The sequence below is a fragment of the Colossoma macropomum genome, unplaced genomic scaffold (assembly GCF_904425465.1).
Source record: "Colossoma macropomum unplaced genomic scaffold, Colossoma_macropomum, whole genome shotgun sequence".
NCBI classification, from domain to species: domain Eukaryota; kingdom Metazoa; phylum Chordata; class Actinopteri; order Characiformes; family Serrasalmidae; genus Colossoma; species Colossoma macropomum.
This window is the reverse complement of record NW_023494791.1, coordinates 13,659,654-13,675,994: the sequence shown is the minus strand read 5'-3', so window position 1 is coordinate 13,675,994 and position 16,341 is coordinate 13,659,654. Positions and strand designations below refer to the sequence as shown.

General features: G+C 39.0%; 1 protein-coding gene across 3 annotated transcripts in view; it reads right to left on the bottom strand.

The window, feature by feature from the left end:
• lzts2a (leucine zipper, putative tumor suppressor 2a) overlaps positions 1 to 16,341 on the bottom strand; it is a 73,724-nt gene that overhangs the window by 7,609 nt on the left and 49,774 nt on the right. The window lies entirely within an intron of this gene.

Sequence of the window (16,341 nt, the reverse complement as noted above, 5' to 3'; positions counted from 1 at the left end):
ACTCCGTTTTTGCTTATGTATGCACTGATGCAAAGTCATGCTCTGATGCTACATATCAAAATGTCAGCAGTGCAAAAGATTTTTTAGCTCTTAGTAGAGGAATTGTGTAATGTTCAGTTCAGAGATATGCTAAAGACATTCAATACCCCTAATGTAATTAGTGTTTTGTGTGTACTTATAAAATGCAAAAAAAAAAATTGTGTGTATATATCAGTTATTGATGTTAATTAATAAGGTGTAAATTTTTGGTTATCATTGTCTGTCCATCTGTCCAGAAATTCCATATCAGCACATCTCTAATTACCATATTGCCACCATTCTACAGTCTTCCAGGCATGGCATGGCAAGAAGAAACACATCAAAACAACAGAAACCCCATACGAAATTTTAGCAATTAAGCTCCATTGCTTGACACAGGCAGGCTGACCGTTAGATAGTGTGTAGTGGTTTAAGTAACAGTTGGGGCAACTCTTATATTTAAGATGCTGCTGCATGCTCTGAGCCATCTCACCATGTGGAATAATGCAGGCAGTGAGGCCTGCAAAGAGCCTGCCAGTCCAATTAATTAAACACCCCCCAGTGCACTTCAAAACACACTCCCTCTGCACTTCAAAGAGCATTCCTCACTGTGACGTACAGGAGGAACACACTGAACCACATCACCAAGAGAGATCAATCTGCAGTGGCATCCCTGCACCTTAAGCAGCACCGTCAGCAAGAATGAGAAAGAGAGAGTTTCTTGTATCTTGTCACATTTGTGAAACATACCTTTCATAAAACATTCACTTTCCCATCTGCTCATCCACTACTGTGACATGAAGTGTTTTGTTTTACATGTTTTAGGGCGCATACAAAGGTGAGATTTTGAATGTTTCTTTTTCTACAGAGACATTAGCAGAGTTAACAGCAATACTCCTGCTACTCTGACATCAGTACATGCACAGAAGACACAATTCCAAGAACTACACGTGCCTTTCCCTTTACTGTCAAATAAATAACCTCATGATGACAGCATTATTGTCACTGACACCAAATTACTGGTGGTTGCTGTAATTTCTGGCCATGTAGTGGAGTACAAAGACATTTTAGTGAGGTGGCATCTTGTCCTGCACATAAAGCACAGGGCTGAAGTAATAAAGCCAGGACTGAACTATTTGTGGAAATAATTAATTTCAGTTTTTCAGACTGTAAGTACAATGATATCAATATCATATTTGATGATGCATTTATTGTATTCTGGAAGGCCTGAACATTTAGGCATTACTGGGCTACTGTGCTGCATTTATTCTTTTTATTGCACTTGTAACCCGATTCTAAGCCGGTCAATTATGAGATGATCACAATTATTGTTTTCCACATTATATTTCAAAATAATACAAAGCTGCAACAAAAAAAAAATGTGAATTGAGTGTAGCAGGTTGAGGCAAATAAATGTAAATAAAAGAAAGCAGCAAATGCATTCAGTGAGACGTGTCGCGGGATCTGTAAACACAACAAACAAAACTTGGTGCTCCCAACACCTTTATAGGGCAGCACTGAGTAATGTTGTTTATTTGTTAGCTATATTGCTAATTCTAATGTTTTTAGCATGCATGCTAGACAGAATGAGTTTTTTGTGCTTATATTTTTGCCCTTTTCTTGACTACAAATGAGACATTTGTATGAAAGTTTGTGAGCACTGTATAGTGTATCAATTCAACAGTACTATCAGTGTCAGCTACCTAGTAAACACAGAGAGGGAAAGATGGCTAATAAACTAGTTTGGACACTTGTGGCATGTACTGTAATAGACACAAAGAATGAACAAGCTAATATTTATATGACTAATAATATTAAATTATTTATATGACAAATAATCGTTGGCTAAAAAGTTCATTAGAATGACAGCCCTACCCCCTACAAATAAAAGTTACATTTCTCCATGATGCTGGTCCAGGTAGATGTTCCTTCTTATACATTTTCAAAATGTGTGTCTATCAGCATAAATAGATATGTACATGAAAAATGTCAGAAATTGGTGTTGGCCCAGAATTAGCATATCAATGCAGCTCTAAATGCAAACGCTATTTAAATTATTATTTTCTAGAAAGTGAGCTTCAGGCTTGTACTAGTGGTCAACCAAGATCAACCAAGCAAAATTTAAAAATCATGTTTTTATATCAAAAGAATCAGATGAAATGGTGCAGATGCTAGTATTACTGTTTATTTAAATAACTGAAACATTAATGTTTTCATTGTAAATCAGTGAAAATACTTTCACTTATACTGAAAACAACACTTTAATTTAGATGCAATAAAAGATCAAGCTCTTTTAAATATACTCTGCATGATAAATTTGCTTATACGGATCCCAGCAGCTCCACACCAGCTGAGGTCTAAATACTGCCGGGGTCAAAGTGGCAGATCTAAGTGTAGGAGGGCACTATTCCTCATGATATTTGAAGACTGTGGCCAAGCTTGACCTTAATGTCCATCACACTGCCATTCTGCAATGCACTCTTTTATTCTGTGAGGGTAACTTAATTTGCCTTGTGTGCGAGTGCGTAAAGGCTTCAGAGATTGTATCTCTGACTCCCATAGAATTGTTCTATTGCTTATAAGTGTCCGTCAGGCACTAAAGACATGAGCATAGTGTGATATAAGATGTTTTTTCATTTCAGTTTACTCTTCTCAAAAAGGCAATTTCTATGTGCTGGTAAATTTAAAAAAAAAAAGTGCAGAAGAGTGAGAAATGGCGACAAAAAAACATAGAAATAGAGAAAAAGGAAAGAGAGAGAGGTAGAGGTAGATAGAAAAAGCTATTGAGAGGAAGGTTCCAGGGCAGTTATTTGCATGGTGTTTACACACACAACTTCACCAATACACGTATCAGGTATTCGGAGTTCAGTGTGTCTTTTCTGGAGCATGCTTCATGCTGTTTCTCCTTCTTCACTCCAGTTACACAACAATGAAAGAATAAGACACACAGCTCTTACAATAAATAACTCGGCCTTGAGGCTGAATGTAGACATCTGAGGTACGAGCTGTCAGAGGAGAGGACAAAAAAGGTCAGAGCTTTAAACTGTGTCCATCCCTCCCTGACCCAGGCCTAAACTTCCCAGGCTAGCATCATCATGGATCATTTCACTCTCCATATACTCAGCTTCCCCTCACCTTTGTACACCCACACACCCAACACTCAGTGCTACAATCCACCCACATGAAACCATGGAGAACCTGCTCAATTCCCCCTCTCTGACCCCATACACACTCCCACTGAGTGGTTGGCTGTTCCAACCCCATACATGGCCTTAAAGCACCCCACCCCCCTACTACACCCACCCAAAACCCCCAACCCAAACATAGCTCCCTGAGCCTGGGATAATAAGATTAAAGAGTCTTCCAGGCCTGAATCCCCCCAAAACTAGTGAGTTCTACTCTGGGCAGGCCCTAATGTTTCCCCAGACCGATCTATGCTCTAGAGTGACTTCTAGGCTCCTGCTCCTGCTTCCCAAGTACTTTTTCCTATTCTCTGCCTCAGACCCTCCAACCACAAAGGACTGGTTTAGATGGTGCTGGATGGAAAATATTTTAAGTTATTTGATGTTTTTGTCAATGATGATAGTCAGAAGTCTGACTTGTGTGACTCCATCAGAGCATCAAGCTAAACCAAGTGCTCCAACTCAGTTTCTGCATAAGCTTCATTATGATGAGTAAAACCATGAGTATGTACTGCAGTATAATTTCACCCAGTGGGCTATTACTGGCCAAACAAAACAGGCCAATTACCCCAGAACTTTAAATCTGCTCTTTCATCTCTTTCTGTTACAACAGTGAGCGAACACTGCGGCTGTCCGCTGCAGGTGTTTCTAATCAAGTCCGCAGCGAGAGCCGTGGCTGGCTGCTGAAATCTCGTTATGATAAGTCTTAATAGCTCCAGTGCTGCCGGAAAGGATTAGCGGCGAGGCGTGAATCTCCCAGGAACCGTTCTGCGTCTTGGTGGAGGCTGGGGGAGAATGGGCGGGAAATGCCAGTGCTGTGCCTGGAACCCAGTGGAGCTCCAGATCGTGGTGCAGAAATCCCCACAGCCCTAATCCCATTTGGGCGCAGATGCTTCTGCTGGGCTAGGATGTTTGATGTGTATTCAGATCCTGATCAAAGCCTCTTCCCATGGAAACGCTGGCCATGACAGTGTGCTGTCCCACACATGCCCGCGTTTACTCTCTAAACAGCAGACTCAGGGAGAATTGGACTCACATAACCTTGTTTCTTCTTAGCGGTGCAATCATTGTTTTGGGAACTCATTTACAGTTATTCATTTCCTATTCCTACTTTGTGGGTCATGCAAACTTTAACTTCTACAAAGAACTTTAATAACATAATTAATACTGTTGATGAAGTACATCAGAACTTTTGATATTTTAGTTAAGTTTTCCATGTCAACACTCTCACATGCACACACTAGGGCCTGACTAATATAAAAATTTTATGGCTGATACCGATACCGATTTCAGGGGGCTAAAAATTCTGACAAGTGATACTATAGGCCAATATAATATATTTTTATTTTTGATTATTTTATTATTATAGTTTTAATTACATAGAGCTTTACTGACTGATATGATTGTCGGTTCTTCTTAAACTCAATTAAACAACAGAAACTCAGTCTTAAATCATATATTGTAGTCTTGGTCTTTTTATTATATCTTAGTTTTTCTTATTGTTGATTAGTTCCCATCATAAAAAAAAAAGTTTTTAAACATATTATTCCCATGCTAAAGGTAAGGTTTGGAGTGCCTCATATTGAGCTGCCCAAAGGCATGTCTAACGGTCTAACTGTCTGTCGTCAGGAGATGGTGAGTTAAATCCTGGCACTGTGACAAAAAAAGACACGATCAGTGATATTATCCCACTAATGTCAAATATCAGTGATATTAGACTGCCAGTATTATCAACCACTGAAATATCTGTTGGGCCCTAATATACAGAGACATGCAATACAGACAATTTAAAGGCAATGCTGGAAATGTTCTCTCCTTGTGTCATTCCTATTTATATATTAAAACTGTGTACATGTCCTATAAACCACAAATAGAGAGTTCAAGCACCAAGTTAAATTCCACAGTGAGATTGTTAAATCTTACCATGGAAAAAAGCAAAAAACCCTAAAGAATAACTCATCTTGTTCTCATTTAAGAACAAATGAACGAAGTCTAATTATAGCAGCCTGGCACTGGAGCGGCAGAGTAAAGTGATCTCTGAATTAAACAGTGCTGAACAGGTCAGCTGTGTGTGTGTTTACAGCACTGAGTGGAGTCCATGACCTTTTGACCTCCTTCTAGCCTCCCAGCCCCTCACTCTTTCAATAATTCACCATTCCTCAAAGACTAATACGGTCCACCTCCACACTGCCTGTCTTTATAGCCATGACTTTTTCCTTTTCTTTACCAGTTCCTGTAATCATTCCCTTTTCTTTTCTACTGTTTCCAACGTCCTCAACCCCTGTTCCTTCCTGCAAAATCTTCTTTCACACCTGGCTGCTCATTTCCTGCTGGCTGTGTCCTTCTGTAAGCTTTACCATTTCCTATTTCTGCATTGTGCTGTTTTTAGACCGTTTGACTCCCCACCACCACCTTCCTGCTCCTCACAGTACTCACTTGTTCCCCTCATCATCTTGATCCATTCTGTGCGCTAATGTCCCTCATACTCCCCTCTGTTGGGAAGAGCAGGTGTATGGTATAAATCAGTTAGAAGGGGAGATAAGAATCTATGTCCTGCTCTGGTCACACTACACTACCCCCCCTCCAGAGAGAAGTTACTGAAGGCCTGCGACTGCAGTGCTCTGTTGGGACACTTCCTGCCAGCTGCACCCCTATTGTCTCTCTCCATCAGATAGCAGCAATATCTAGGGACAGTCTTGGAATAATACACAAACATTCCTACTTTGGTTCTTACACATGCACACACACACACATACACAACAGTACTCAAGTCTGTACTCCTCTAAGCATGCAAAAACAAGTTGTTTGCTGTCTCTCAGACAAAATAAAAACAGCAAGCCTAGAAAACAGCAAGCTCCTTAAAGTAGGTGTGTGCATTGCATGAGTTACCATGTATTATTAATACAAGGTGAGGAGATTTGTTTCATAAATTAGGCTTAATTATTAGCTTCTCTGTTACACGACTATGAGAAATTAGGTCAGGAAACACACCAAGTTACAACACTGGACAAAATCTTGCAGTTAAAGCGAGCACTGATCTGATAGTGGGTCAATACCAGCAGAAAATGCTGGCACCTAGAAAAAAAGAATGAATCCAATCCAATTCTATAACAAATCTAACCAGAAATATTAACATATAAACAAAAGTGAAACTAATGTGGCTCAACACTGAAATAAAAACCATGAGCACATAGCGAAGTATTATAGTAGACAGAATTCCTTTATTTTAACAGTCAAATTTTGCATTACATTTTTTTTGTTGTTGTTATTATTATTGTCGGTATGTCTGGGTTGCTTGTTTGTTTTTGTTTTGAAATAAAGAGTCCAAGATAAAATGCCAAAAAACCTTAAAAGTAAAAACAAATAAACAACAACAACAAAAAAACACTTAGTTAAAAATGCTGTTAGTTTAAAAACGTTGGCCATCTTGTGTAAAGTGTCTGAATTAAGATAGCTAATTTTAAACCTTAGTAGTTTTTAAAGAACGAAACAAAAACAGACGATTGGTACTGGTTTCAGCAGACACTCAAGGTTTCAATATCAGTATCAGTACCAGAAGGAAAAAGTGGTATTATGCCATCATACCTGCAGTTCTACTTGGTCTATAAGTATTCCCTAAGAAAAGGAGCCATATGACTGCATGTCCTCTGAACGTGACTCTACAGTAAATAGCTTGGTGCAGTCTTGTGATACTCTTCTTAGAGTGGGTTTACACTGCAGAACAATAACTTTGAGAGGCCTGATCGACTTTGTGCTTCTGACTGCATTAAGATGCCACCTGTTCTGCACAGTGGGCCAATGAATCCATTAAGACAGGACAGCGTGTCCTAATGTGAGAGCGAGGTCAGCAGGGGGCCACACTGCTCTCAGCTCACAGTCTCTGAATCCTGCCGGCACCATGACACACAGCAGCAATGCAGATGAGCTGCAGAACGTAGAACATAGCGCTCTTACTGCCACAAAGTTTTTGGGTAGGTAGAAGTTTTTAATAAAGTTTTTTTAGAGTTCATTATTCTGGTCAACCTCAGTTATAAATGAGCCCCACTCACTCCCAGTGTTATGAAGAACGAGGACTGCACAATGTGGAAAAATGCTAGTATTGCATTTACATTGCTATGTAATGTAACTGCAAAACACCTTAAGGAAATGTAAACACACATTGGTGAATCAGTTATGTGGCATGGGCAAACTGACCAAAATAATTGACTTTTGCTGGATTACATGAATACTTTCATCAAAACACCCCTAAAAACACTCATCTGAAATTGTGACTCATTTGCATATTGCAGCATTCTGCAACTGCAGAGGCCAATATAGTGATAACAATAATAACCACAACAATCGACACTAATACAAGACTAAAATGTTGAATTAGGGTCGAACAATATTGTTGATATCATTATTATTATTATTATTATTATTATTACTGTTATTATTTATTAAAGGAGTTTCCAAAACTGGAGTTTAAAAAATCATTTAAAGATACAGAGAAAATGTGACTCCTAACAACCATGCAAGACCTGGTAGACACCAAATCTGCCACACTCAGATAAACAGTACTTTAAACTTTCTTTGAGAGAGAGAGAGGAGAAAATCAAGCCTCACTCTTGCTTCAGATCTGAAAAAATCCACAGGTGTTTGTGTCCATCCTCTATGAGAAGATAACTGAACATTATAGGCGTTACAGACAGAATGAAATACATAAAAAAGAAGAAAAACTACAAATCAAACAAAAAAGCTGCTGGTATTCTCAGAACAACGGACTAGCCACCCCAGAGTCTAGACCTCAACATCATTGAATGTGTTTGGGATTACTTGGATTTCGAGAAGCAAAAAAATGCAACCAACGTGTAAATCTGAACTTTGGAGGTGTAAAAAACACCCTATTTATCTGAAAAAGTGAAAGTAAGTGTCCTGAAAAGAATGGAAGCTGTAATAAAGGCAAAGTGTGAACACACTAAATACTGAAACTATTACATTTAACCGTTAAGGCTTCTGGATTATTTTCTGTTAAGTATGTTTTATACCTTTTTTTCTGATGATGAAAGGTGATACCATACAGTACTGTATAAATCTGAAAAATATCCTATATCGGTATCAATTGGTAACAATCATTGCATCCCTGTGTTTTCAAATCTAGTTCTAGAGCAAACAGAAGAGAATTATTAGCTTGTTTTTTAAAAATTTTATTTCATATCAAAAATGAAACAGCAAATGGGAAGTTATATATGTGCCATAATGCACCACCAGTCATGAATATAGTTTCTGTACAAGTATGGTAAGTAATATGGCAAGTGTAACTTTACTCTAGGTGTGGTGATCAAAACTGGAAGCATAAAAACGAAGTCCACAAGAAAAAGACTGATGCATGACTGCTTTCAATGGATCTGGAAAATCCCCACTGCTGCCTGGTGACGCGGCCAAGGGAACCAAGCAGACACAGACACAGTGTCTCCTTTCGGCACAAGTGATCCTCACTTAGCAGTTGCATCTTGGATGATAACACTAAGGAGCAGTAGTCATTATGTGCTATGTAAGGTAAACAGTATTTAACTGGAACTGGATTTTACTCTTAGTCCTAGTTTGAATACAAAGAAGAATGAAAAAATGTTGAAATAAAGGTTAAATACTGGATTTGATCATCAATCCAAGCTGAAGGGCAAAGTGATGAGTCACAAATTCCTTTAGTGTCTGTTCTCCCACAGAGCTAACAAAAACACACGCAAACCTCTTAAACTTCACCAAAACTTTAGGGCCTTAAAACCCATCCACACAAAGCACAGCCTAAAACAAAGAGGGAACTTCAGAGCTGAGCGCTATAAAACCCTCTCCCTCTTTACACAAAGCTGCCGCCTCACCCCATCCCCCTATTGCCAGCCTTAACCCCTCAGTTTCCCCTCCTCACCCTGTTAGTCCTGTACTGCTTTTGTTGAAGCACTGGATTGAATTAAAAGCTGCAACATAGCCTGTAGAACAAGGGTAATTGGCTCACTAAGGTTTTTTATCATTGCCAACCTGTAGCTTGTGCAGGCTTTGCTTGTGTTTAGGGATGTTGCCATGGTACTTGAGGTCTACATGTGTGTAGCCTGGGGTGAAAGCTCAACACTAGAGGAAAAGGGTGGGGGTGTACAAAAACAAAGCAAGTATGAGACAGAACGAAAGCAAGATATGAGTCCATGTATTTTAGCTGGGGGATATGGAAATTTATTTATTTATGTTATTAGCAAAATACTTCAGTGACAATAAGTGTTAGAAGAATTAAGAAGAAAATAGAAAACATCATGGATTACTGTTGTGGCATTCCCACAGGCAACAAGTGAACATAATTCGTGTAGGGAGGATAGTAGCCTGTAGTCCATCCTTCCACTGTGTAGACAATGCAACGCTACGGGTTTGAAAGTGTGTATGGTATTGTAATAGGGATTACTGGGAATTGCAGAAAATGCAATCAACTTCAAAGACTGAACTTTGGAGGTGTGGAAAAATATCCCTGCAAATTTCCTTGAAAAACTGTAAGCAAGCCCCCTGAATAGAATCAAAGCTGTAAGGAAAGCGAATGAAGGACACATTAAATACTGCAATAATTTCTATCATATTTGATTGTTGAGGTCTCTGTGTGATGAGTAATATATGTTTTCTGCTTTATGCTTTTCTTACCAACAACTTGTACTTAATTTCTGTTTGACTGAAAATAAAATTAATGAAATGATGTTCTCTGACGTTTGCACTGTACTGTATATATCAAGTAAAAAAAATAACGATTGATATTGAAATTAAAAAGGAAAAGATTTTGATAAGCATCACAGAAATGGTCCACTTTGCCAACCATAATGTAGACATGACTGTATTTCCTGGTAACGCCAGCTTTTGTTTATACATGAGCCGTCCTGGTAATTTCACAGGTATTGTACTTAGTCTTGTGCAGGTAAACTGTTACGTCAACTTTACTGGGATTTCCGCTCCAGCTCGCATTCACACTTAACCCGTTCCTGTGCAATTGCCGGAAAATACCAGAGTAGAAGTCCATGTGTGAAAGGGAAGAGAGAGAGGGGGAGAGAGAGAGAGAGAGAGAGAGAGAGAGAGAGGGAGACTGAAAAACAGAGACAGAAGGAAAGTCTCTGAGCATGTAAGAAATACAGTGTCTTGGAGACAGACAAGAAGAGAGAAACAAAATAAAGAGTGAGTGAGAGAGAGAGAAAGAGCAAGAGAGTCAGGGTCTGACAGGGGGTCGGTCGGCTCTTTTGCATCTCAAAGCACACAGGCTCCATTTAAGGCAGAGTAAAGCAGACACTGGATCTGCCACACAACTCTCTCACACACACACTCAGCCTCTCTTCTCTCTGTCCCTGTCCTGTGCTCCACAGGCCCCCATCCACAGGCCCCCCACAACACAGCCGGCCGCCACCACACGTCTCCAATGAGCTGCAGCGGGTATCGTCCCTGACACAATACTGCCCAGGAGACGCTGCCATCTGGGAAGACATCAACTGCCAATCAACAGTATAGACAGAGCTTTTTCAGTCCAGTGTACAGTGCTGCTGGGCCTCACTGGCACTGAACCAAATGCCAGGCTCATCTAGGCCCATGCCAGGAAGATATCTAGGAACTGCTGGAGCCTGTTCAGTTGAAATGAAGTGCTGAGACTTTCTCTTCAGCATTAAGAAGGTCAGTTCTTTTTTAAATAAGGCCCAAAAAATCCTTGTTACTAACTGCCAATGCTTGGAAGAAGGAAAGAATAAAAGCTATAAAAGGATATTAAAAAGAAGAATCATGCCAGGATTAAACATGTTTATTGCACATAAAGCTGAAGCTCTTTGGGTTTTATAATACAGAAAGACAGATGCCAAGGGAGGGACACTTTTCAAAGAATATGTACAGTCGTATGCAAATGTTTGAAAACTCCTGGTCAAATTACTTGTTTTGTTGATTTTCTAAGTGAAAATAAGTTAACACATCCTCTACAGAAAACATATGTCTGCATATTAATACACATTTACTACTTATGTGCTGCATTTAACATATTGGGAAAAAAATAAAAAAATAAAATGTGGCCTGTACAACAGGCACATTAAATATTTTATGTTTTATTTTTTCACCAACATGTTAACGTCAGCAAATAAACAGACACAGAAAAATGCCATATATTAGTTTGTTCTCAGTAGAAGATGTGTACTTATTTTCAAAAAAACGTTATTTCACCAGGGGTTTTCAAACTTATGACTTTTCATCTGTATACAGTGAGCCCCAACTCTCCTAGTAAGCAAGTCAGTTTGCTTTTCATGGCACACAAAAAAATTTACAATGAGACGTGTTATTGCCACCTGCAATCTGGACATATACTTGCCCAACAGGGGGTTGCTTTGATATTTCCCAACCCTGACAGACATGGTCATTCAAATGTATGGATATTTGGATATCCTAGTGCATCCTAGTACTTAATTGGATATTTGAATAAGACATTTGTAGTTTGGAATAAAGCATTTTTGTCAAAACAATACCTTGTATCCCTGAAATGGCAACTTTACAGGAGATGGGAAAACATTCGTAACTTTTAATGTAAGTTAATTTAATGAGATTCTATTCCAAGCCATTTTGGACTGTTTCTACTGGTCTGAAATTTTGACACAATGTGAAGGGCAGCTGGCACTTTAAAATAATGTACAAAAAAAGAAGACTAAAACAAACATACAAGGTTTTGTTCTGACAGCAACAAAACTATGTTTTTGACTGGCCGTGTGTCATAGAACTGCAAAAAAAGTAAAGTCACAAGCAGCTGTCATTGTTCTCACGTCAAACAAAATGGCGGCATCTTAGCAAAGATATATGTGGAAATATTTCAAACAAAAAGAAGACAAAATATAGTGCAAATTGAGTTATTGTTCTGTATGTTATCTGGTAGTGTGTTCATCAACTGAACTGTCATCTATGGATCACTTCTAATAAGGGACGTACTAATATGAGAATTGTGGGCCTATGCTGAGGTCCGCTATTTTTCATGTACATATCTGTTGATGCAGATACATAAACATTTACAACGTAGAAACTGGGACTACATGTAACATGTGTTTTTGTAAGATTACAAATGCAGCAAAATGAATAAAGTTCAGACATTTTACCAGAGTAGCCCAGCATCACCTAAATGTTCTGCTCTTCTGGAGTACAGTGAAATCTAAATCTATCTAATCTTTTTTTTTCAAACAATTATCTGCTGATACTGATATTATTCCGTTGGGCATCCTTACTTCTTATGCTAACCTTCTGTTTTCATTTTTAATAAAATTTTAATACAATTTTAATACTCATTGGGGTGTTTAAAAACTATTCATTAAAAAACAAACATTCAAACAGCAAAACATAGATTTGAACTTGCAACAAATTTTAACTTATTAAACACATATCTACATGTTTTAGAGTTGAGTTTGTATTTTTATGTTTTACTCATATATTTTAAAAGCCTGCAGTAGCTGTGCACTATTTACAGTAACAATGTATTTTCTTGCCAACCACTTTGGGGGCACATCACTGAAACACAAGCAGGTTGATGTGGAAAAAAGGGGAAAGCATGTGCAGAGCTGTAGATCATTTTTGAGCCAAAAAGCTGCCTAATATTTACTTTAAACTTTAAAAAAAAAAGAAAAGTAACGTAACGATGTCAGTTATGTGGGTCTCTTGCCACGTTATGACACATCATTACATGCTCTGATTAAGGTAAATTATCAAAACCATTTTAAATTGAAAAAAAAGCAAATAATTTTGCATGATATCACCATTCACATCACATATATACTGCCTAAAATTCCAGCATCCCCAACTTTAAAACACTTTCCCATGTCCCTTGGGTCCAAGAAGGCCAAAGTCCAGCATAGTTTGATGATTTCCTGCTATAAAGCACAACTAAACCTGGTAATTAATTACTGAATTCCTGCTTTTATACAAAACTAAACCTGGTGATTAAGTGATTGGGTATGTTATGCTATCACAGCACCCTGCTGGACCTTGGCTACCAAGGACAGGAATTGATGGCCTCTGCCCTACTTGCTCAGTTTAACCCCTTGTTACTCCCTGCATTTTTGCAGTATTTCTGTAGCGTGGGAGCAGACGTGCAGGTCTCCTCCTGACTCTCCTGGCTCCTCCAGACTCAGTGTCTCTGGTAGAGCCATCGGCAGTGCTGGAGCGCCTGCATCTCCTCCATCGCTCCCGGACGCCACAACAGGAATTTCCAACCGCTAATGATTATTTATCCCAGGCCAGCGGTCAGAGAGGCAGACACTGGGAACAGGAGAGGCCAGGAGAGGAGCTGCGGCCTTGCCACGCTAATGCCTCTCCAGCTCGTCACTGTTAGAGTGGTCACTCTGCGGAGATGTCGCTGATGGGAGGGAATTGAGGCGATGGAATGATTTCTTTCAACAGAACGGCCTAGATGGGTCAGTGAGCAGCATTTATGACTGTACTGGATATCAGCTGCAATCAGCAAGAAGGAAAGAGAGGAAGGCCCAAATCCATCCCTTACAAATACCAGAGAAGGATCATGATGCATAGGTGCCGTTCAGCTATTACAGAGTTTTGAGTTTCATCAGAGATAAATTAGGTGGTTCTACAGATGGGCTTGCAACACACATTACTGCATTTAATCCCTTAAGAGAACATATCCTACATTTTTCTTGTATTTTATTTATTTTCCCCTCAGGTTCAGTTATGACGTTTTGTGGTTTCATGTATCAAGAGCAGTCATTATTCATGTTTACATGATTTTTCAGTGTGATTTACCATTTTCTAACCTCTCTTTATACCTTAGAATGGAACAGGCTGTTTTTGTTACTGTGTCTTTAAGACATATGTAGTTGACCTCTGCTTGGATTGGCTGCCTTGTATGGTGCCTCTTTCAAAAACATTAAAAAACTATGAATTCAAAACAGGCTGTTTTTGCAGCTAAATTTCCATATATGGACCGTATGGACTGGAGAATAAATGGTATATTTTGAATGTTTATTACAAAAATGTGAAGAAATTATGGTTTTCCATGATATTGGACCTTTACATTCAATCCTCACTCTCATAGCTACATAATTTACATATTCGTTTTATAATAGTTAACAAATTCATAGCAGTTACTGGACAATACGTCTTAAGATTAATAACAGAATAATAATTCTGCAGTTTAAGCAGTCAATCTCTTTTCCACAGACACGTCCAGACTTCCAGACTGAGCTCCTCTAGGGCCTAAACCCTTCATAACTTGTGGTCTTCAAGCTGCAACACATCAATTAACAGACTACAGTCTATGCAATTTTGCCATCTCAATTTCATGCACATTATTACACTTTAATTTTATTACTGTAATATATTTTTACTGTAATAATAATGACAAGCAATTTTCGCTACCATCGTGATTGTTATGAGCCGAGCATGGTGCGGTACACATAAATATGAGCTACAGTCATAAAAAAGTGGCACAGTGGAGAGAATCCTTCTCTTACATAACAAGCACGGCCCAAGTTAAACTATGCCAGCATGAATATATAATCTGAAAATGCAAACGCAGTGAAGTATCCAGAAGCCACAAACAGCAGGAAAAAACACTTAAAAACAGTCTGGGTTTGGAGTTTGAAAACATGCAAATGGGCAACAGTGAAAAGTGCCAAAAAGGGCTGTGGATGATGGCCGCTTCGTCAGTGCAGATTCCAGGCGAGCTCAGACGGAAAGGAAAAGTATGGCATGGAAAGTTCTGATTCAGCGCAGTCAGCTGAGCCCAGCCCAGGACTAACGAGCTCAAACCCCTCACACATACACGTCTACACACTGCTCCTGTATTATATAAATACCTGGCACTGCTATCTCCAGCATGGAAAGACAGAAGTAGAAAGGAAAAGGGAAGTATGGTAAGGAAGAATAAAGAGAAGAGAAAGAGAAGAGAAGAGAAGAGAGACTAAAGGTGTGCAAATGAGAAGAGAACAGAACAGAAGAGAAAAAAAGAGAAGAGGAGGGAACAGAAGAGAAGAGAACAGAAGAAAAGGGAAGAGAAGGAAATTATGATAATCTCCAACCAAGAGACTTTGTTCACCTCCCAAAACTCAACCCAACAGCTTTTCTCCATGCTATATTCACTGCTGCCCAGAACTATGCTAAACATGAGACATTTCAGTGTTTCAGTGATGCCTTAAAACCAGTGGAATTCAGTAAAATCCTAAGATACAGAAAACCTTCCTTAAAAAGACAAAAGGCAACAGGAGTGCATAAGGACACATTTCAAAAGCTTGCTCACATATGAGAGTGATTTAACACATCTATTATTTTCCAGCTCAGTGACGCAAGCACCTTCCCCCCCCGGTGATCTCATCTGGTTAAAGCAATGTTTGTGGGGTGCTGACTTACAGTGACAGTCTATGCTATTTTAGGCTCGCACTGTACACAGGTCTACCATTGAGCTGAGTCAGACCACAAGCTCCAGCATTTAAGTCGCAGTAAACTCAGAAGGAGCACAATGGAAACTTCATACCAGTGTGAAACCACGTCAACAAACAAGTCTACAGGCCACCTGAGGAGACTATTTTAAAAATGACAAAAAAGATGCTTCTGACACCAATGCTACTGCGTGACTCGTGTGACAAAAATATTTTTAGTTAAGGCTGAGTAATTACAGTACTGTGAAAAAGTCAAAGACCACCCTGCGTTCATTTAATTTCCAGTTTAAATGGCCATTAAGTACAAGTTTTCATTTTTCAGTGTCAGGAAAAAAGCAGAAAGCATTTAACAGAAATCTGCACAGCCTCAACAACAAAATATAATTCCAAAAATTTTCTGTATTTTGTGTGTCCACGCTTTGCCTTTGTGACCATTCTTTCAGGACACCTGCTTTCAATTTTTCAAAGAAATCTGCAGGGATATTTTTTCAAACCTTCAAAGTACAGTATTAGAAGTTGGTCACACTTTCTGCTTCTCATAATCGAAGTAATCTAAAAAATATTCTGTGATGTAGAGGTCTGTGCTCTGGGGTGGTCAGTCCATTGTTCTGTGGACACCAGCAGCTTCTTTGTTTGATTCTTCTTTTTTGTTTACTTCCTTTTCTCAGTAACAGCTTCTTGACAGCTACACATCCTTTCAGAGCCACAGCGTTGTCTTCTCAAAATGGAAAGATGGACAA